Source organism: Chroicocephalus ridibundus, chromosome 3 (genome assembly GCF_963924245.1).
Source record: "Chroicocephalus ridibundus chromosome 3, bChrRid1.1, whole genome shotgun sequence".
Classification (NCBI taxonomy): domain Eukaryota; kingdom Metazoa; phylum Chordata; class Aves; order Charadriiformes; family Laridae; genus Chroicocephalus; species Chroicocephalus ridibundus.
Genome location: NC_086286.1, coordinates 100015735 through 100037921, shown reverse-complemented (window position 1 = coordinate 100037921; position 22187 = coordinate 100015735). Strand labels below are relative to the sequence as shown.

Below are 22187 nucleotides of genomic sequence, written 5' to 3'. Positions count from 1 at the left end.
ATTTAAGTGGGTCCACTGAAATACCTAAATTATTCAAAATAAACTTTAGAGAATACAGATTTTGTAGCTGGGATAGGTCTGGGGTAGTGCCTAATGCTTTTTGGGTTGAAGGAAGGGAGAATTACATCCTGTAACCTGCTCACAGGTGTGGAAAATTTCTCAGCATAATTTTATCACTTTTTTTTATCACCTAAATGTTATGGGGTGCTGCCACTCCCATTTCTAATCCTGACGGGCATGCCAAAAGACACCTATCCACCCTGACTGGCTTCAAAAGCAGTCCTCTCCTTAAAGATAGCTAAAGTAGGTAACTAAAGGTTAACAGAGAAAACAGTTCAAATCAAAAACTGTTTCCTCCAATTTCAGAAGCCTTAAAAATAAAACGTCTTTTAAAGCCTTATAGTATTCTTATAACACGCGGAGATTTCCAAACGGGTGCCAGCTGGCTAGTGCCAACTAACATCCGCACTACACAGTACTGTATGGATATACAGGCTGAGATGGATTTCGCACAGACCTATCTTGGAGACCAAAGACCCTCGAACTCCCCAGTTCTAAGGCTGGCAATTACATGGTCAGCAAAAGGAGATATTCACTGAGTTTCTGTCTCACCACCATTAACCTATAAAATTCTGTACTAATACATAAAGGCTGGCATTACAAAGCCAACGGAGAAATTCAAACACCAACTCCTTTCAGGAAAATCTAACGCAATGTATTCTTTCACCAACCAATATTTCTGGTTTTACCCCTAACCCCATGCCTTGCCATCATTATTAAACAGCACCATTGTCTGTCTTGCACAAAGTGTCGTTTTCTTTGCCATTTCTTCACAACTGACATAAAATGTAATTCAGCATCAAGATCTGCAAAAGACTTCTGCTAGTTAAATCCCATTTTATATTGCCACCTAGTAAATTATAACAGTAGAAAAGAGCTTGGATTTGCACTGATCCTCACTCAATTACTGTAGTTTTCTTTCTGCTAGGTTGTCTTTTTTTTTGATTTCTTCACATGGTTTTCTCTTTTTTTTCCGTTTTTTTTCTCTGGTTAGGTAGGTAGCCATGCCACGGCGAAGCGCTGCTCACTCCTCTATTTGCAGGTGCCAAAAGGTCAGCACAAATGGTCCTCACAGACAAGGATAGGACTGAAAACTTGGTTAATGAAGTGAACTTTTATAGCAATGGCACGTATGAGAAATTTTATCAAGAGGTTACAAGCAATTATTTTATACTCATGACTACAGTTGTCAAAAAGGTTGATTATTTGAAACTGTAGCACTATTTGTGCCTAATATATGCTCTCCATAATTTCAGCATTAAAATGAAATGCCAGACCTTATTACACCTTCCCCAGTTCTTGGTCTTTTGTATATCAAACGTGCAAACAAAATGCAGGGACCTTTTTATTTATTTCACTCCTGACAACACATTTGATTTATTTTCTATATTGAAAGCTTAAAATGACTGTTCAAATTATAAAGAGCCACTGATAAGGAGATCATGAAAAGTCTGTTGTTCTATGAGTCAAAGTGATCATCTTACACAAACAGTCAAGCCCTTGTGAGTTTGTATCATTCATAATGAAAGCAATCAAATATTTTTTCACCCTTTCCATTGCTTCCTCTGTCTTATTAAGTGTCTGGAAATTATTCTGTTTCTTTTATTTATTGTTTTATTTTTTGCTTTCATTCTCTGCCAATAATATAATTTCTCTTCCAGCCTGGAAGCCAGTCTGTTCTTCATACACTAAACAGAGCCTTGCGCCAAAAGTCTTTCCTCATAGGCTAACTTTTACTTGCAAAGCATATGCTACTTTACTTGCTCCTGCATACAGCTGTCACTGTAATAGAATTTAAAAAAAAAAAAAATAAAAAAACAAGTTACAGAATAATGTTAAGGGTTTTAGATAGGTGACGAAGAACAGTAAATAGGAACCAAAATCAGACCATAGCTAGAACAAGAATTCCTGTGCCCCTAGCTCTGCCCAATAGGCCTTCCTCCTCCTCCTCTGCCACCACGGAGGCAATATGTGCCTGGCAATATGTGGCAATATGTGACTCCCCTGGCAGTCACAGGTTGCCACAAGGCAGTTGCTGCAGTGGGCGAGCGGCTGTAGAGCTGTGCAGCAGCTAGAAATTTGTGTCTGTGGTTTCCCATCGCAGCTCATCACATCTACCCCACGTCAAGGCATAACCTGAGGCGAGGCCCGGAGAGGGAGACCAGCAAGCAAGGCACAAGACACTCCTCCCCGTGAACCTTACGGCTGCACCCGGCCCTGCAGACTATAATTAGCAATTAATCTGGATTAAATTAAATGGGGGCAATGCTTGAATTTCTAATCCTTCAAAATACATCATGTGAGCATTAGTAACAGTATTCCAGTTTTGCAGCTATCCCTGTAATGCTGTCTGGCTGTGACGCGCTCTCTGAGGTGAACTGGAAGAAGCTGCACAACAGAAGCACCAACACGACCTTCTGCAGCAGCTGGGATTTTCCGCATTAATTTAGCATGCAAATTCCTGGCAGATGTAACAGATTTTATTTGACCCTTCAACACAGCAGTGTCACAGGCTGAGGCGCTGTAACTACAGATCTTTGCATCCTGGGTAAAGTCCTGATAATTCATTCTAGAAGCATGCTAATTCAGGAGGCCATGAACCCATGCTGGAAGAAGGTTATATGGTTACCATAGCTTGTCAGCATGGACCAGCATCATGATTTGATTCTTGTTACCTCTTGTTACTTGCCAGTAGCCTCCACAGCTTTTTCTTTTCCATATTCTGTCAGTCTTCAAGAGCTTTTTCCCATTGTGCCTACCAACCCTGTTTTAGCAGAAGGATGGGAACAATTAATTGTCCTCTTATGGCCTCTATAGCCTTCAGCTTGTTATGGCCCTTGCCTTTGTTCACATGTTTCTATGCCCTCCAGGTAAACACAGCTGGTGTAGTGCTGTGGTTTGGATTTGGGATGAAAATAGTGTTGATAGTGCACTACTGGTTTTGGTTGTTGCTAAGTAGTCAAGGCCTTTTCTGCTCTTCACGCCACCCAGCCAGCCTATAGGATGGGAGTGCACAAGAAGTGAGTGCACAAGTTGTGAGAAGACACAACCCAACTGACCAAAGGGATATTCCATACCACGACCTGCTCAGTATATAAAGCTGAGGGAAGAAGAAGGAAGGGGGAAAGTTGGGAGTTAAGGCATTTGTCTTCCCAAGTAACCATTAAGTGTGAAGGGGCCCTGCTCTCCTGGAGATGGCTGAGCACCTGCCTGTGAATGGGAAGCAGTGAATGAATTCCTTGTTTTGCTTTTCTTGCACGCACAGCTTTTGCTTTACTTATTAAACTGTCTTTATCTCAACCCATGAGTTTTTTTCTCACTTTTGCTCTTCCGATTCTCTCCCTCAACCCAACTGCGGGGAGTGAGTGAGGGGCTGCATGGTCCTAGTTGCTGGCTGGGTTACACAATTATGCAAATCACTTAAAGTAATGACGTATACCATAGGAAAATCAGAATATTTAGTATGTAATCTGTGACTATTAACAATATTCATGCAAGTCATTCTACAGTCCTGAATTTTCTAATTGTCTATCTAAAATGTACATATATATATACACACAATCTACAAGAGGAAATTAATTGTGCCTGCTGCTTTAATCTTTACTTATAAATTGGCAAAAGTCAATGAAATCAGACGAAAAAAAGTACATATTTGCCCACATATGCGCTTGTTTGTAAAAAAAATCTTTATAACAGCTAACTTTAGGGTGTTCTTTAGGTAACGCCTGTAATCTTAAAACCAACCTAACTTTTCATTTGTTCAATAAAGTATACTCACCTAGGGTACAGTCGGTATGGCTTCAATTCAACTCGTGCCTGAATGGATTTAAATATGCAGTTCTAACCCATTCCCTTAACAATCACGTTCAAAAGTTTAATGGTTCAAAGCTGCATCAAAGCAGGTTCAGACTAGATATTAGGAAGGATTTCTTTATCAAGACAGCGGTCAAACACTGGAATAGACTTCCTAGAGAGCTGATTGATGCCCCAAGACTGTCAGTGTTTAAGAGGCATTTGGACAATACCCTTAATAATATGCTTTAATTTTTGGTCAGCCCTGAAGTGGCCAGGCTGTTGGATTAGATGATCATTGTAGGTCCCTTTCAACTGAAATATTCTATTCTATTCTATTCTATTCCATACCGTTCCGTTCCATTCTGTTCTACGCTACTCCTGTTCTGTTCTGTTGTTCTAAATCAGGCCAACAGCTGCTGTTGCTAAAGGAATAAGTGACAAAGGTGTTTAATTTTCCTTGTTAAAATTGTTCCACTTGATGTAAACTGATTACAAGATCATTGGGTCAGATAAATGTAAGAAATATAAGCTTAATTCTGTATATCACTAGTGAGACACGCTTCCATATGGAGGGAGCACCAAGTTTAATCCCTTCTCCAAATGCTTTCCTAATCAGGAGCAAGAAATCTAAATCAATCATAAGAATACATGAGCAAACTGATCATCTGTAAAAATGTAAGCCTCGTTATATAAGTTTAACAAAAATTAGCCTCCAAAATCTATTTTTTTCTAGGGATTGCTGAAATCAGAATACAGTTCTGATTCACTTACAGAAAATCAACAGTATCAAACAACTGTCATGTTTCCCCGAATTCCCATAGGAATAGTATGAAAACATATTATTAACGGCACTCAAGAATATTATGACAAATGTTAGAACAGCTTTTGCGTTTTCGTGTAGCCCCAGTGCCCCTGGGCAAGACAATTTAAGAATCTCAGCTTTCATTTGAAAAATATATTTCTGTCTCATGTTTTCAAGGAAGCCTTGAAAACGAGCCAATGCCAGAGGAAACAATTTCTTTGAGAGTTTGCTGGTTTAGGGGGAGGGTTTTTTGGTTTGATTTTTTTACTTGTCAATCCCTGTGCTAAACCAGCCTTAATTAGTAAATAAAAGTTTGTGTGCTGTATGTGAAATCACTTATGACTTTTATTTTATGGTGTCCTGATTCAGTTGCAGCTTGCCACTGATTTTAATGGGTCTGCCTCACTGATTTCAGTGGCTCAGTTGACACTTTTTAGTCCACTCCAACTTGATCTGCGCTGATCTGAGTACTTACTGCACTATTGCTTTAGCTCCTTTGCTACACACACACCTGAGTTTCCCTCCACGAGAAGCAAGGTGAAGCAGAGGATGACATACACCCACATCTTGTCCGTACACAGAGTCAGGACACAGCCAGCAACAAGGACTATGAGTGGTCTGCTGAGCATTCTTGTCCTACAGTTAGATATACTCAAAAAGGAGCATTTTTAGCCTCTTAAAGGTTAGATAAGGAAGGTGGAGTATTAGTCTGTTTCAAGAGATGACTTAGGCAGAAGAGGGGAAAAATAAAACTATACTGAATTGGGAATCTATTGGGCATTATTCTTTTCACAGGCAAGTGAAGCTTTCTGTGCCAAACCAAAAAAAAAAAAATGATACTGACCAAGAAGAAGACATGTTCTGTGTTTTATGTGGAATGAAATCCTTCTATTGGATTTTATAGCTTGGCACAACCACCATCTCTGCTGTACCCAGGAAAGCTGATCCGTGGAGTGATCAAGTGATACAAGTATGTTACGCAAAATACAAATCCCAGTCAAGTTGGCTGGTTTTGCAATAAAAATGCTAATTCTATCTATGTGAACGAAAAAGCTGCTTACAATGCATATTAGTGGGGTCAATGAATGATAACATAAAAAGGTCATAGCTATCTCAAAACTGCTTTCATCCAATGACTTGTCTGTACAGATGATACTGCACCTCTTTTATCTGCTAGCTGTGTAATGACTGAATTTTTGATCCTTGTAAGTCCTGTCCCCAGCCATCTGAATATTGTGCTTTCTCATACATCTTCATGTTTCCGTAAAGAGGCTTTCAAAAGACCCAAAGAATATCACAGTAATGTTGAACATTTAATATAATTCTACTGATATAGAGGGGATTTTTACCACATGAAGCAATGGCTTTTCCTAAGCCAGTTAAAAGTGTTCATGCTCTTAGATACAGGGATAAACAGTAACCTTTATGTTTTCGAGGCTGAGCTCAGGAAATTAGCTGCATGGTTTTGATAGCTTTAATGAAAGTTGTGTGACTAAAACATTATTCAGCTCTCTACAATCACCACACATGAGCCTGGGGAGAGAAAGAGCAAGATGATCAGTGAAAAGAAGATGTGACTTTCTAGTTAATTAAAATGTGCATCCACAGTCACAGTGTTTAGCTTTTATTTATTCATAACTATGCTTGGGATGTTTTTTAATCAAGAATCCTTACTGTAATTTAAGAAATAAGTTCCAAAAAACACCCTAAGTGACATAGACACTCAGCCTCACTCAAACCACTATGATTGAATGAGCTTGTTTGATTACATGGAAAAAGGTGAAGAATTATATAGCCCATTTACACAAGTTAAAAGACAAGGGCACTGTGTCTTGTGAAGCACTGTATCAGATAGCTCAGCTTATATCAGATCCACAGTTTCCATACCAATTATCCAAAAACAGCTTAAGAAATAGAACATCTGAAAGTAGGTGTCCATAATGCCTTTTTCAAGGTAGGTACCTAATCTCTCCTTGATTTTATATAACTTTAAAATCCCTTTTCCTCTTATGGAAAAGATTCTTTAAAACACATTTCTGACTATGCCACAGTTCTCAGCCAGAGCTGAAGCTCAATACCTGAAGTTACAGCAATGCAGAAGACGTAAATTGCTGCAAACCACACTACATACTCTCAAAATCTGAGTAGACTCCGTTGGTGCAAATGACAGCGGCACTACACGAGCACAAAGGTGTACACCAGTACCTAGGCATGATCATGGCTAAATCTGCAGCAATGCAGGTCGAAACAGCATAGTTAAGGAGGACACAAGACAGCTGCTATTCTGTTAGGCTTTCTCTGCGTCATTTTCCCTTGTTTCTTCTCAGTGGGCAGAGTATTTACTAAATTCTGCTGTCTCCTCCTCCAGCAGTCTCTGAAAATGTTCCCAGGTGACAGATGAATCCGACTGAAGCCAGGAGAGCTGCATGCAGCTAAACCTAAGAGATTTTTAGTCAAAGATTTTCTGTATTTTCTATGTTTTAAAGACTTGACATAGATCAAAACATATTGATGAAAAAAAGACCAGAACAGAAGTGAATCTTATAGAAATGAGACCTTTTCAGTCATCCCATGGAAATCTCTGGCAGAATAGTCTTCCAGATAAGTACACAGAAGGGATAAAAGAATATTAAATTCCTAACCTTTCAATCCTTGCTGGTAACTTAACAATGTCAAATAAACGGAAAACAGTTGTCATGTTCTCTATTTACATTAGGTGGCACCATCCTCACAGATTTATGGTTTACGTCAAAAAGCAGTAAAACATTCATTCTGAAATTGAGTATGAAATACCTTGGTAGAGTAGGTACTTGATTTGCAACCAATAGGAACATCTTACATTATTTAGAAAAGAAAGACTACTTAGCTTTCGCGTAAAAGAAATCCCCATTACTGAAGAAAAGCTGCAAGGAATAGCTAGCGAGAAAGTAGAAATGCTGAGGGATTTAGTAGTAAACCTTGCTCTGTAATAGGCTTATTATTAAATCTGCAATGCACTCTCCATCTCCAAACAGGTTCTGTTCCCAGAAAAATAATAGCTAAAACCCACTTATGATTCAACTTATTTAGCTGGGTTATGATAATTTGCCAGGACCCTAACACTTTTCAGTTATTAGTGGAGGAATTTCTCAAAAAAGGTGACTGAGGTTGCCAATTCCATTTTGTAACATTCATCACTATTTCATAGTGTGGTTCTCCCCATGTTAAAATGAAGTCAGAACTTTTAAACACTTTTAGAAAAAGAATGAAGGGGGGTGTAAGTGGCACCAGCAACAAACATCAAATTAAATTAAGATCCGCCTCTTCTCAAAACAGGAGAAGGCAAGGCATGGACTTAGGCATGGATGTCCAGTGTCTCTAGGTGATACCACAAAACAAATGGTAATGTGTAAGAAGGTTCCCTGACTCTGAAGAAAACTTTGTATATTCTTAAGCACTTTTCTGCAAAATGTTTTCACTCTGAGGTGAAACTCCAAGGTAACAGTGTTCCAGCTGGCTGTAGTCCTGACTATTTCCATGCCATTAGGCTGCCATCACAATTGAAAATCTTTTTAGAAAGAAATTCTTACAAGACTCATGACTAGTATTCCTGGAGAACTCTTGGAAAAGCTGTACTTGAAAGTTCAGGGTTTAGTCTTGCCAAACTTGGAAAAATACATACAGTTAAACAGATAGGAACAGAAGAATGGGAACTGTCTAAATATTTCAGGAACCCAAAATAAATGTGATTTTCTATTTCATCGCTCCATCTCTAGTTTAACATCCTAGGAGCTCGCATTTGTGACCACCTGAGGAACTTGAACATATAAAATTCTATGGGACCTGATAAGATGCATCCCAGAGCCCTGAAATTGGCTGATGTAGTAGCCAAGCTACTCTCCATGATACTTGAAAAGTCATGGCAGTCAGATGAAGTCCCCAGTGACTGGAAAAAGGGAAACATTGCACCCATTTTTAAAACGGATAGAAAGGATGATCCTGGCAACTACCAACCTATCAGCCACACCTCTGTGCCTGGGAAGATCATGGAACAGGTCCTCCTAGAAGCTATGCTAAGACACGTAGAGGACAGGGAGCTGACTCACAACAGCCAGTATGGCTTCACCGAGGGCAAGTCCTGCCTGACCAACCTCATGGCCTTCTATGATGGAGTGACTACATCAGCGGACAAGGGAAGAGCTACAAATCTTGTCTATCTGGACTTCTGTAGGGCCTTTGACATGTTCCCCACACCATCATTCTCTCTAAATTGGAGAGGTATGGATTTGATGAGTGGACTGTTCGGTACATGAGGAATTGGTGAGATGTTGGCATCCAGAGGGTAGCGGTCAATGGCTCAATATCCAGATGGAGATTGGTGACAAGTGGTGTTCCTCAAGGGTCTGTGCTGGGACAAGTACAGTTCAATGTCTGCATCCATGACATAGACAGTGGGATTGAGTGCACCCTCAGCAAATTTGCAGACAACACAAAGCTCAGTGGTGCCTGCAGGATGTGATGCCTGATGGATGGGATGCCATCCAAAGGGACCTGGACAGGTTTGAGTAGTGGGCCCATGTGAATCCCATGAGGTTCAACTAGGCCAAGTGCAGGGTTCTGCACCTGGTCAGGGCAACCCCCAGTATCAGTACAAGCTGGGGGATGAAGGTACTGAGAGTAGCCCTGCCAAGAAGGACTTTGGGGTACCAGTGGACGAAAAGCTGGACATGAGCTGGGAATGTGTGCTTCGCAGCCAGGAAGGCCCACAGTATCCTGGGCTGCATTCAAAGAAGCGTGGCCAGCAAGTCAAAGGAAGTGATTCTGCCCCTCTACTCCACTCTGGTGAGACTCCACCTGGAGTACTGCATCCAGCTCTAGAGCCCCCGACATAAGAAGGACAGGGACTTGTTGGAGCAAGTCCAGAGGAGGACCACAAAAATTATCAGAGGAATGGAACACCTCTCCTATGAGGACAGGCTGAGAGAGTTTAGGTTGTTCAGCTTGGAGAAAAGAAGGCTCCAGAGAGACTTCCTTGTGGCCTTTCATTCCTTAAAGGTGGCTTATAAGAAAGATGGGGAAAAGCTATTTAGCAGGGCCTATTGCGATAGGACAAGGGTTAATGGTTTTAAACTAAAAGAGGGAAGATTTTGCTTAGATATAAGGAAGAAATTTTATACAATGATGGTGGTGAAACACTGGAACAGGTTGCTCAGAGAATTGGTAGATGCCCCATCCCTGGAAACACTCAAGGTCAGGTTGGACGGGGCTCTGAGCAACCTGATCTAGTTGATGATGTCCCTGCTTATTGCAGGGGTAGGTGGACTAGATGACCTTTAAATGTCCCTTCCAACTCAAAATATTCTATGATTCTATAGCTCATGCAATGAATTTAAGTAACTTCGCTAAGGAGTTAGGGTCAAATTCATAAAGGCAAATAGATGCTATTTGAAATTTTCACGTACATATCTTGTTGCTCTTATTGCTGATGATCCTCTGATACCAAATTTCATCTCAGTGCAAGCTCATGCCATTTATCAGTGCTTACAGAGACAGGTGACCCAAACAGCCTGTAAATTAAATGGGAGTTAGATAACAACGTTTTTTTAAAAATCTCCTGAGGACCCAATATGCAATTTTAGATACCAGGTAAAACCAGGCTCTGAATCCTATTACAATTGGTGCTAGTGGGAGGGTTTTTCATAAGCTTTAAGATATGACCCAGTAATGTTAAATGTCCTTCTACTCAGTTTATATCCAGATAAAAAAGCTATGATAATTTGAAGTTATGATTCAGGGTAGGTGATTTAGGTAAAAAGCACGTTAAGGCATGGAAGGCCCTAAATACCTAGCCTTAACTGTGTTTTGGGATGACATCATGCAATGATTATTAAATGCATTATAGTAGTTCAGTCCCAGGTAACACTGGACTGATTACAAGACACGCTCACTCTGTTTTCTTGCTCATATTGCTACTTCAGAGATGAGTTAATGATGCCTGATCTATTTATTTAAAAAAACATCTCAAATAACAGCAACAAAATTTAGAAAACTGGGTGCAGTTTTTCTATTGCTTTCAAGGAAACCACATTGGTATCAGTGTTAAAGAGTTGTCAAAGAACTGCAGCAAAACATTGTTCAAAATACTTTTAGACAGTGAAAGTTACCAGGTGACTTTACAGTGTCTTTCTGAGCTCCTGTCTGTAAGAGTCTTTACGGAGCAGATGTAACGGGTTTTTCAGCACTTAATAGGTCAATTGGAGAATGGAAACACATAGCTGCATAATATATGGCATTTATAAAAGTTACAAGTAATCTTAGGATACATTTTCAATAAAGCAAACCACAGTAGTCCTGAAAAGCAGATTTATTCCCATACACCTGTTCATACCTTACACACCTATGAGGTAGTAGTACTCTCTATAACTAGGAGGACGCAGAAAGAATCAGTGGCTTTTTCTGTAGTGTGCTGCTACGGAGACTGTATCTGCAAGCTTAGAAAAGAGGTTTGGCTATAAAAAACAACCGTATGAGTTAAAAGTAGTTAATACGTACAGCAGCACATACTACAGTAGAAAATATAGTGAACGTTTACCACCATCATGCTGCAATTTTGCACATTTACTTGAGTCAGATAATACCAGTGGATTCCACAAATGCCATTTATCATTTGCCATACTTGAAGCAAACATCCTTAAGGCTGAACCACTGAATTAAATATCTATAATAGGAAAGGAACTGGACAGAATGAAGTTAAGTCTGCTGCCTCTGACGCCTTATCATACACAGACTTAGCATTTCTACCCTATCCGTTGAAATGTCACTGGGTCAAGGCTATACATATAGATATATATATTGTCATTACTGTTCTTTTAATCGAGCCTGTGAGGATGATTCATGCCCTGATAGACCTTCAGAAAATGGTATGGAAACATCCATGTGCACAACAGATGAATGGACTGAAAGCATATAATGAAACCAGTTTGGGAGGCCTTCTAATAGTGTACTCATGGCCCATCACTCTTCCTTGCTGATAGTGGACTGTACAACACTTCCCTCCACCAGTATGCCTGACGTGGGTTTGGTACATGCCCACAGGCCAGGTGGCATTCCCCTGAGCAATGCCTTGGCACAGTTCAGGGCTTAACACAGGCCAGGGACCATTCCTAACAAGTGGCTGAGGTATGCCAAACCCATTTTGAGAAGGCACAAGAGATCAGACGTAAGGGCATGAGTCATGCAGTTCCAGTTAACGTCTGGATCCAAGAGCTGTTCTCGGCTGTATTCATACACTTGTTTACATTTAGGCTGACAGTCCAATGGGGGAAAAGGAGGTAGAGATGGTATAGCACATAGGAGGCTATAAAATATTCTGGCGTCCTATGGCACTTCAGCCACTAGGCTATGAAATGCCTATGATTTGTGCCATAAGCCTTTGAAAGAATTAGGTTGCCAGATTGTTTCCTGCGACTCTGGTAATGGTGAGGCACTTGTTCCCCCATGCCATAGTCCAGAGGTCATTATTTAGCAAATGTTGAGCCTCTGTGAACTTTTCTAATAAGTTCAACAACATTGGCATGGATTGGTAAATAAAGGTGTTGTGTAGATGTAATTTCTGACCAATCTTCCTCATTGTCTTATCAGGCCAGTTCACACCTACCATGCTTCTACCTTCTCCAAGCTGATTAGTTACAGTATAGGCAAGCTATTCTTTCCGGTATCCAGTCCAAGGATCCAAACTCCCATTCACAAATAACTCCCTCTACTCAGTAGCTACCTTTAATAATGGATGAATACTCTTTGTAGACACCTGCTTGCATCTTCAGCAAGTACCTGACTGTCCTTCCAAATAGGATCCAGAGAGACCATGGGGAAAGACTAGCTGTCTGCTTACATAAACAAAAAGAGGTGCCAAATCCCCACTTTTTTGCTAGTGATTCAGTGTCATTTAGTAGCCCTTTTTTTCCCCAGTGATCCATATAACAGGCTGATCTATTCAAGCATAAGGACGCTAGGTGTAGGAGCCCAAGGTAAAAGTCATTACAAAAACAGAAAAGAGGAACCTGACCATGTAACAATGAGACAGTGACTGCACTGCTGCCAGCCTACACCTGCCTAGAAACAGGATTAACATAAAGAGTGGAGCAGGTGCTTAAGCACCTCATTAGTGTGATGAGTGTTTGCAGTGTGACCGTTCTCATTCTCTGAGGTGTGGGAGAGAGAGAAGAAACTTCTGCTCAAGAGCAACAGCTGCTCCCAAAGCTAGACAGGTCTACTGTCATTAAAATCCCTTTTCCTGTTTGCAGAGGAGCACCAGAGCCTAATAGTCCTCACAACACACTGCCCCAGGATCTGCAGGTTCAAGGAAATACTTGTTGGGAGAGCTTTGGGGAGTAAACATTCCCCCCTTACTGGTTCTAGGAGAGAAAGCATAGGGTAAAATGAGTGCCAAAGGCACTTTGCTTTTATAAATCAGAGCAGTTAAATTATTCCTTAGAAGCTAGGTAAAAACATGGCTAGTATTCATCAAAATCATTGGTTGTTACCTGTGTAAGCTGGATTTTAACTATGAATTTTAGGTAGAAAGCTCATCATCTTGCTATTTATCCTCCATGCTAACCAGATCACAGAATCACAGAATCTTCATGGTTGGAAAGGACCCTTAAGATCATCGAGTCCAACCAAACAACCTACAATCTCTGCCACTAGAGCATGCCCTGAAGTGCCACATCTAGATGTTTCTTAAACACCTCTAGGGATGGTGACTCAACCACCTCCCCGGGCAGGCTGTTCCAGTGCCTGACCACTCTTTCAGTAAAGTAATTCTTCCTAATATCTAATCTAAACCTCCCCTGCTGCAGCTTCAGACCATTTCCTCTGGTCCTGTCCTGGGAGAAGAGGCCAACAACACCCACCTCTCTCCAACCTCCTTTCAGGCAGTTGTAGAGGGCAATGGGTCTCCCCTCAGCCTCCTCTTCTCCAAGCTAAACATACCCAGCTCCCTCAGCCTCTCCTCATATGACCTGGTCTCCAGACCCCTCACCAGCCTGGCAGCTCTCCTCTGGACAGACTCCAGCACTTCAATGTCAGTCTTGTACAGAGGGGCCCAGAACTGAACACAGCACTCGAGGTGAGGCCTCACCAGTGCCGAGTACAGAGGCACGGTCACTTCCCTGCTCCTGCTGGCCACGCTATTCCTGATACAAGCCAGAATGCTGTTGGCCGCCTTGGCCACCTGGGCACACTGCTGGCTCATGTTAAGCTGGCCGTCCACCAGCACCCCCAGGTCCTTTTCTGCTGGGCAGCTTTCCAGCCACTCTTCCCCAAGCCTGTAGCGTTGCTTGGGGTTGTTGTGACCAAAATGCAGGACCCGGCACTTGGCCTTATTAAACCTCATACAGTTGGCCTTGGCCCCTCGATCCAGCCTGTCCAGGTCCCTCTGTAGAGCCTTCCTACCCTCAAGCAGATCAACACTCCCACCTAGTTTGGTGTCATCTGCAAACTTGCTGAGGGTGCACTCAATCCCCTCATCCAGATCATCGATAAAGATATTAAACAAAACTGGCCCCAAAACTGAGCCCTGAGGGACACAACTGGTGACCAGCCACCAAGAGGATTTCACCCCATTAATCACAGCTCTCTGGGCACGGCCATCCAGCCAGTTTTTAACCCAGCGAAGAGTACACTTGTCTATGCCATGATTCGCCATCTTCTCCAGGAGAATTCTGTGGGGGACGGTGTCAAATGCCTTACCAAAGTCCAGATAGACAACTTCCACAGCCTTCCCTGCATCCAGAAGGTGGGTCACATGGTCATAGAAAGAGATGAGGTTGGTTAAGCAGGACCTCCCCTTCCTAAACCCATGCTGGCTGGCCCTGATCCCTTGGCTGCCCTGCACTTGCCGTGAGAGCTCACTCAAGATGATCCTCTCCATGATCTTTCCTGGTACCGAGGTCAGGCTGACAGGCCTGTAGTTCCCCGGATCCTCCTTCCGACCCCTCTTGTAGATGGGCGTCACATTAGCCACCCTCCAGTCATCTGGCACCTGCCCTGTTGACCGGGATTGTTGATAAATGATGGAGAGAGGCTTCGTGAGCTCTCCTGCCAGCTCCCTGAGTACTCTTGGGTACTTACACTTCAACTCCTTCCCGAGACATATCAATATACAAATAATACCAATCAGAAAAAATATTTTTTCCTGAAGCTTTTAATGTTAAAGTAATAGTTGGGTATCGTATATGGAATGATGCAAATATATCAGGTAAAGCCTCAGAATAAACACAATTCAAGTACAATTAAACTTCATGCAGTGTACATTAATCTTTGTCCATGACAAAAATAGATAATTTTTTTAGATATATCCTATAGAAACTAAGGATCATTGCAAATTTCACTGCCTTGCCTTCTCCAGTGTAAACACACAAGAAAGGAAGACCTACCAAAACAAAACAAAACACCATTCAAAATATACAAATCCCTCCTTGACGTGAAGGTAAAAAAAAAGAATTAACTACTTGCAAAGGATGTAAGCATGCTGACTGAATTGCTTGACCTTGTGATCCTTATTGCAGTGTTGCGGTAATAGAAAAAATATTTAATAAGCTACACAGAAGACAAAACCACTATAAAGATACATGATGACCATTTTAAAACTTTCAAGGTTAGGAAATCAAAAGTTAAATAACACTAGAATGAAAGTTTTCTATGTAGGCTTAATTCAATGTCCTGGTGTATACATAGAATAATAGAGTCTTTGCACTTACAGATAAACATCCTAACTTTTCCCTTTAGGTTTCCACAGGTATTTGTTTGCACCAACAGAAAGGAGAATCTCCAGCATCCTGAGTTCCGCCCTCCAGAGACAAATATTGTCCAACAGCTTCTCTGCTATACCTTCTTTAAGAGATTCCCCTTGTAACTTCTCTCTTTCCATCACCTATCTCTCCTTCCATAATTCAAGGTACTCCACTCCTTTCCTTCTTCTCTTAGTCCTAGCCTATATTCCCAGCATGTTCGTTTTAGTGTATTTACACAGTCATCCCTGTTCTCTTCTCCCAGGCTCATTTCTGACCCTAACACATAGGGTCCCACCCTTTCCACAGTCAGTCTCCAGGAAGTCTTTAGACTCCGTTATGAAGCAGTACCTTCTCTTTCTTCCCCACGGACCCTGTCTCACTAATCTCCTTTTCTGTATTCTTTCTTTTCTCAGCCAAACACTATTCTATGTTGCTTCCCTTTCTATGTACAGAAAGCCAGCGTAGGGGTAGAAGTGGCCCAGAACATGAGAAGTTTTTCAGAGTTCACCCAAAGTCATCGACTGAAGCATACTTACTCTGTGGGGAAAGCACACGTCTGGTCAGCTAAGGGTAAAGTAACAGCTTAAACTAAAGACGAAATTTGCAACAATCCTTAGTTTCTGTAGGAGATACCTAAAAAGCCTGAACTACCAGCTTCCTGACAACTTTCCTGAACCTGTATGAGTTGCAATTGACATAATTATTAAGACTTTGAAAAAAATAGGGGGGATTTTCACAGGCGTGATGGAAGGTTTATTTTTGACATGAGAGTTAACCCTCCGCCAAACTCAAAATCCCTGCAGGGTGGTGCTGGAGCATTTCAAAGAAAGGACCTCGAAGTATTAACATGAGCAAAGTGGCACTTTGTTCCTAGGCTCACTGAAGGAGCTGAATTATTTGGCTAAAATATTACAGAATTCAGCCAGGGGCACAAGCAGGGTATGAAAAGTTTTGGCTTAAACTCAGTGCTTCAAAAAGGTATAAACAACTAAAACCAGTATTGTATAATGGTAATGAAGGCTGTGTTCACTGGTGCCTTTGGTGCTGCATAATAAGTGGTGCTGCTAGAACCGCATGTAACAGACACACAGAGTTCTGACCCTGCTTCTTCCCTTTCCATTACTGAAGTAGGGAAGAGGAACTTTTAATAGAAATACCAGAATCGTTTAAAAGGTCATTAATGGCCCATTCTATATAATATTCAATTTCTCCTCCACCTAGCATTCCATTTTAATTAGGAGTTCAAGAAGCAACTGGGAAAAAAACATCATCTCAGGGTATGCCTAGCATTATTCTCTAGTACATCACTGAAGCAGACCGCAGTTCTCCCAACCCCTGAGAGACAAGGAGAGACATGAGGAGTGAGAGTAGTATATCAGTCCTTCCTGTATGCCAGCTTGAAGTTAACAAGATGTACATGACACTATGACTCAGCAACAACAAACCTGCCATTTCCTGCAGGCTTCGGGCATTTGACATCAGAATGACTCAGCATCCATATGGAGAGTCGAGGAGTCCTTTGCACAGCCGCACCAGAGCATCTTCAGCTGAATTTAAGAGAAATAACTGTAGTTTTCAATGTCTCTTTTTTTTTTAATAACTTTTTTAGCTATTGCAGTAACCTTCCTGTGATTGTTTCAATAATGAGATACTGCTGCACGGGGCTGGTTGTGGCTCCACAGCTCTTACAAAACAGTATTGCATCTCGTTCTCTCAGAAGTTCTTATCACACCATCTTTTCCGCCAAATCTTTGATATTTGGCAATACTAAAATAACTAAAACCACAAATATTGTAAGGCAGGAGTCATCACTGAATTCTGGTGAAAAGGAGCTGAGTCATATCTTACAGCCTTGGGCATTTTTCATGCCTAAGAGTGAGAAGCAGTTCACACTTCACCCAGGGAACAGCCTGCCCTCAGCACCCAACCAACCCCACACTTCCTAAAACAACCACACAGTGAGCTCGAGGACCTCCAACTCTGAGTGAAGACTAGGAATGGAAAACATGGAATGGAAAACATGGAATGGAAACATGCTAAACTGAGCAAGATCCCTTCACCCATAATTTGAAAGGAGGCTACAGCTGCCCATCCTCACTCAAGAAGTCCCACATAGAATACAAATTCAGTCCGTGTTTCTGCTTCACAAGACCATCTAAGCACTAGCACATGGACTCATATTCCCACAATGAATAACACACTCCTATTGTCCAAAAGTCAGATCTGTCAAATTTTGACATCAGTGAAGTGAAAAACAACTGAGGGTTCAAATGTGATGATGGAGCTTCTTACACTGTCACATAACGGAAGTTGTTTCAGTCATCTTTTCAAACAAACAGCTAAGGAATTAACTTCAAAACTAATATGCAAAAAGAATATTACTTAGGTTGCAAGTTCTTTTGCTATCATTTACTTTTTTAGGTGCTGCTGCTCCTAAGCAAGCTCTGCTTCTGCTGTTAGCAACATAGATATTGGCCGGCTTCAGTCCAGATGTTGGAGAGTCACTTTAGCCGTTGGTCTAGCAGCTACTTCAGTTGCTTTAGTCTGCTCGGCTTAAAGAGCCCAGATGAGTGCTTGAACACGTTCGCTTGGCACCACACTACCTCAACACAGCCACACAACGGTGGGACCACAGCTGGTGTGTGACCACCCGGCGGGGAATGCAGGCTGGGGAACTGAGCTCTGACACTGGAAGTTAGGAAACATCAGATAAATGATTTCCTGGCAACCTTTATTCTGTTCCCTTGTGCAACTACATTTCAATACAGCCTTCAATTATGTAATCACATCCTATTCCTCCCCTTTTTTTACTTCTCAGATTTAATGCAGAAAGTGGATCCCGATGGTAGCTAAATTAAGGTTTCAGAGGCAACTGTAGGTATACTGTTCCCTAGCTTCTGTGCAGCTTGACCTTTCATCCTAAATTATATTTTTGGCATGGCTTTTTTTTATATGTGAGTTTATATGACTGATAATATCGAAGTCAGGCGAATTTTGAGCGTCCTTTACCACAGCTTTGCAAGTGGCTAGCAGAAGCAGTCTTTGTTTTCCACACATCACAAGCCTGAACTCCAACACGCATTAGCTTGTGAAAAGTTTCAGTGTTTGGTTGGTTTGTTTCCAGAAGAAAATTGTTTTTACTAAACACTAAAATGTGATCATTTTTCATGTGAGACGTTGCCTTTTCACTGAAAATCATGAAAGAAAATGGCATACGAGCAATTGAGCTGCAGTTCCCATAAGGCATGAAAGTAGCATTCCACATGAAAACCTATAGGTTTAAACATAAAAGTTTGAGGTTGAAAATTGATGAGGTCAGGCTCAGACCTTCAGCATCCAATTTTTCACCAAAAGGCCAATATTTTCTTTGAGGGAAGAAAGTCAATCCTCCTACTAATTCTGCTTCCGAGTGGTAGCCAGCACTGTTTGAAAACGTTACTAGGCAATGGCAGGACAGCAGAGAACAAATGAAACCAAATTCTTTCCTCAATGTTCTTTAACTTGCATTTGGATTTTAAGAGAAGAAACTGTTTCTAGTTTTGTTTACTTAGCCTATTTCAGCTCTTTTGTTTATAGTTATAATGAAGTTCTAGGGGCAGAATGAACCCCCTCAAAGAACACTGTGTTTCTGTCCCTGCCAGTCAATTGCTCCAAGCATTGAAAACACAACATTATGTTTTCTTCTTGGCAATTTAAGAAGCTTTGATATTTGCTGTTTGTGTTTAGTGCCTGTTTAAAAGCATCTTTTCCAACACACCACTGACCAGACCTGAAAGCTTTTTGCACTGTTCTGAAGGGGTTTATTTGTTCTGTTTTAATCTACGGATAGCTAACGTGGTCTCGATCTCAGGTTTGCTCTTTATTGAATTAGGTGACTCATCTGTCATGGGTGCTTCTATTCCGGTCTGTCCATATCTTCAGCCTGTTTTTATGGGTTTGCCTGCAGTTTGTGCTTGGCTGCCTTCAGGCAGATGTTCTTCATTTCAGCTCCTCTTTTCAGTCTCATAACTAAGCCTAAAGTGAGAACATAAAAGAAACCAAATACTCCAGGAACGTGATGAAAAACAAAGCTTTCTTAGAGGTCGTTAACCTGTGAACCTATTTAATCAGTCGAGGAGATTTGATGCTACCATGGAACAAGGGAAATACTTGAGATTTATAAAGTTTTATTATGATACAAACATTTGGCTGATGGGCTTTTGTACTAAATTCTTTTATGAATATTTAGGAAAACAGATTTTTCACTGTACAGCCCTGAGACTTTTTTAGGGCTTGCACCAGACATCCTGTGCCTGCAGCTAATAAATAGCTGCAATATCAAAATTTAAAAGGCAGTACTGTGGATTCCTATGGGAGTCCTCCTTTCCAAAAGTGCTTCATGCTACTGAAATGCCTTTACCCCACTAAAATCAGGAGTTTTGTCAGAAGTGGCTTGATGCATGTTGCCTATACTATCTCATTGCTGTATTAATTTATAGGACAGGGAACCCACTGCACACAAGAGGCACCCCTAACTAATCTGTTCAAGAAATGACAATTAGTAATTGCTTTTGCTTATCTGAATCAAATCCACTACTGTGCACTAAATATGGCTCTTTCAGAAAATCTCTGTTGCTTTGTGGAAAAATTTCTTGAGTAAAGCATTCTCTTTTTAAGGAGTAGTTACAAGGGTTTGGGGTTTTTTTAATTATGGCTCTCACTTTTATTATTATGGAAATAAACATTTGCATGCAAACTGGATTTTTATTTGAGAATTATTCATAACGCCACCACTTTTTTGCATTCAATTCATGATTTTCACCTTGGAAGAGCAATAAAACATCTGTTAGTTACTGCTAACTAGTTACTATCTACCGTAATACTACAGCATAAATGAACTATTGTTCCATGAACATCATAAAGGTACATGTGATGTTGCAGTAGACCATCATGAAAAATACTTTTTTCACATGCATGTTTATGATAATTTTACATGGGAGATAAATGAGTGCCAGGAGTAGAACTTTCACACAAATTTTTCTAACAAAAATGAGGAAAAAACAGCACAGCACAAAGACTTACTGACCTTTGCTGGTTTCAGACTGCAGTTGCTTTCTGCAGTCCTGCTTTGGAGTCTTAATGTCATGTGTAAGTGAATCTAGGATGCAGGAATTTGGATACTGCTTGTAGAAGATACTAAAGAAAAAAACCCAAACCAATAGATTTTATTTTATTAGCATACTTGTTCTCTTTTGGTTGCACGAGTTGGTGCAGCCAGTGCAAAAATGCCACAAAGTAAGAAGCATTGTTAGAAATTAATTTTCTATGAGAATAAAACACATTGCTAATTTCTAGTGAGCAAAATAACATTATGAAAATGCCTCCATCTTTGACATTTTTGTGCCTAATGAAGCTTCAGACACTTAACATGAATTTACAGAGGCATAACACTGTAATCAAAGCTGCCATCCTTTTAATCTTTACTTTCTCATAATGAAGGTCTTGAACCCAGTTTTTAATTTTCAAATCCAATCTTTTCTTTTTATGAATAGAGACTAACTGCTACCAAGGATGTAAGGGGCAAGTACAGGCCATATCATATGTCCTCATTATGATGTTTCCTATCGCTCAACACACACATAATTTAATCACCTGGGGAAAGAGAAAACACCCAAAAAACCAACAAACAAACAAAACCTTTAAACAATTATTGGTGCTGGAAATCCACATGAAAAATGGATCATATGTCATAATGTGGTGTTTTCTTTACATTTCTCTGTACATCCTCTTACATTTAAAAAAAAAAAAAAAACAAAACCAAAACATTTCATCATCCATGCACTTTCCTTTGTCTTTACTAAGGTAGGATTTCAATTTGAAGAAGGATTTCTGCATGATTTAAAGGATCTTTTGGACTTTTCAAATAATCCCTCAAAAGCTTGCCAAACTCCGTGTCCACAGTTTAGTTCCAGAGGTATCGAGGAAGATCTTCTAGTTAGTTCTTCCTTCCCCAAAATGCTTCTACGTGCTTGAAAAACTAAAATCCTTTCTCTGTAAACCTACTACTTCTTCATGTATTGGCCCTCTGAAACTCACCTGCCTAATGATTTTGCCTGTCAGTTTTGAAGCACAGAAGATAAAACTACTAATGTGTTCTGCAGAAAAAATAGCTCTTTTTTTGTAGAAAAAAAAACCAAACATGTTTAGTTCTACATGACGGTAAAAATTTTGGACCACTGAAATATCTGTTTCTGAACTTTTTTATTGTCATGTAAATTAATCTTCTTGGCCTATCTCTGGCCAGCGTAGCTTCTCTAGAAAGATTTTTGCTGTTGCTGGTTTGCAAAGGTAATTTGTCTACCAAGTTTACAATTCATGGCCAAGTCACCAAGTGGTGTTTTCTAGCTGTTTAAGCTGTGGGACACTTTCCAGCAAGTAGATCTGAAAGCGCACACTGACCCTACCTCAGTCCTTACCCAAATGAAACCTGGGAATGCCTCAGCTCCCTCCAACTTCCAACTGAAGGCAACCTGCGCACCCGGGCCAGAACACCACCCCTCTGCACAGCAGCATCACCCCAACCTGGGCTGCGGGTCGTCCCAAGGAACCCTCCTGCCCCCTTGACTGGTCATAGCTGAAGCCTGTGCATATGTATGAAGGAGGGATTTTGTTAAAACAGCTTTTCATGGCAAACACAGTTTCTGCGAAATCTGGATGTTACATAGAAAAAATACTTTTTAATGAAAAACAATGAAACACAATAATTCATTTTATCACGA

At 40.8% G+C, this 22187-nt stretch overlaps 1 protein-coding gene across 1 annotated transcript in view; it reads right to left on the bottom strand.

Annotated features, from left to right (window-relative positions):
- Positions 1-15978, bottom strand: part of LGSN (lengsin, lens protein with glutamine synthetase domain) — a 43873-nt gene extending 27895 nt beyond the window's left edge. The window contains exon 1 of the mRNA XM_063330272.1: positions 15966-15978. The gene's annotated coding sequence lies outside the window, so the exon portion shown is untranslated. The remainder of the gene's footprint in view (positions 1-15965) is intronic.
- Positions 15979-22187: the final 6209 nt, after the last annotated feature.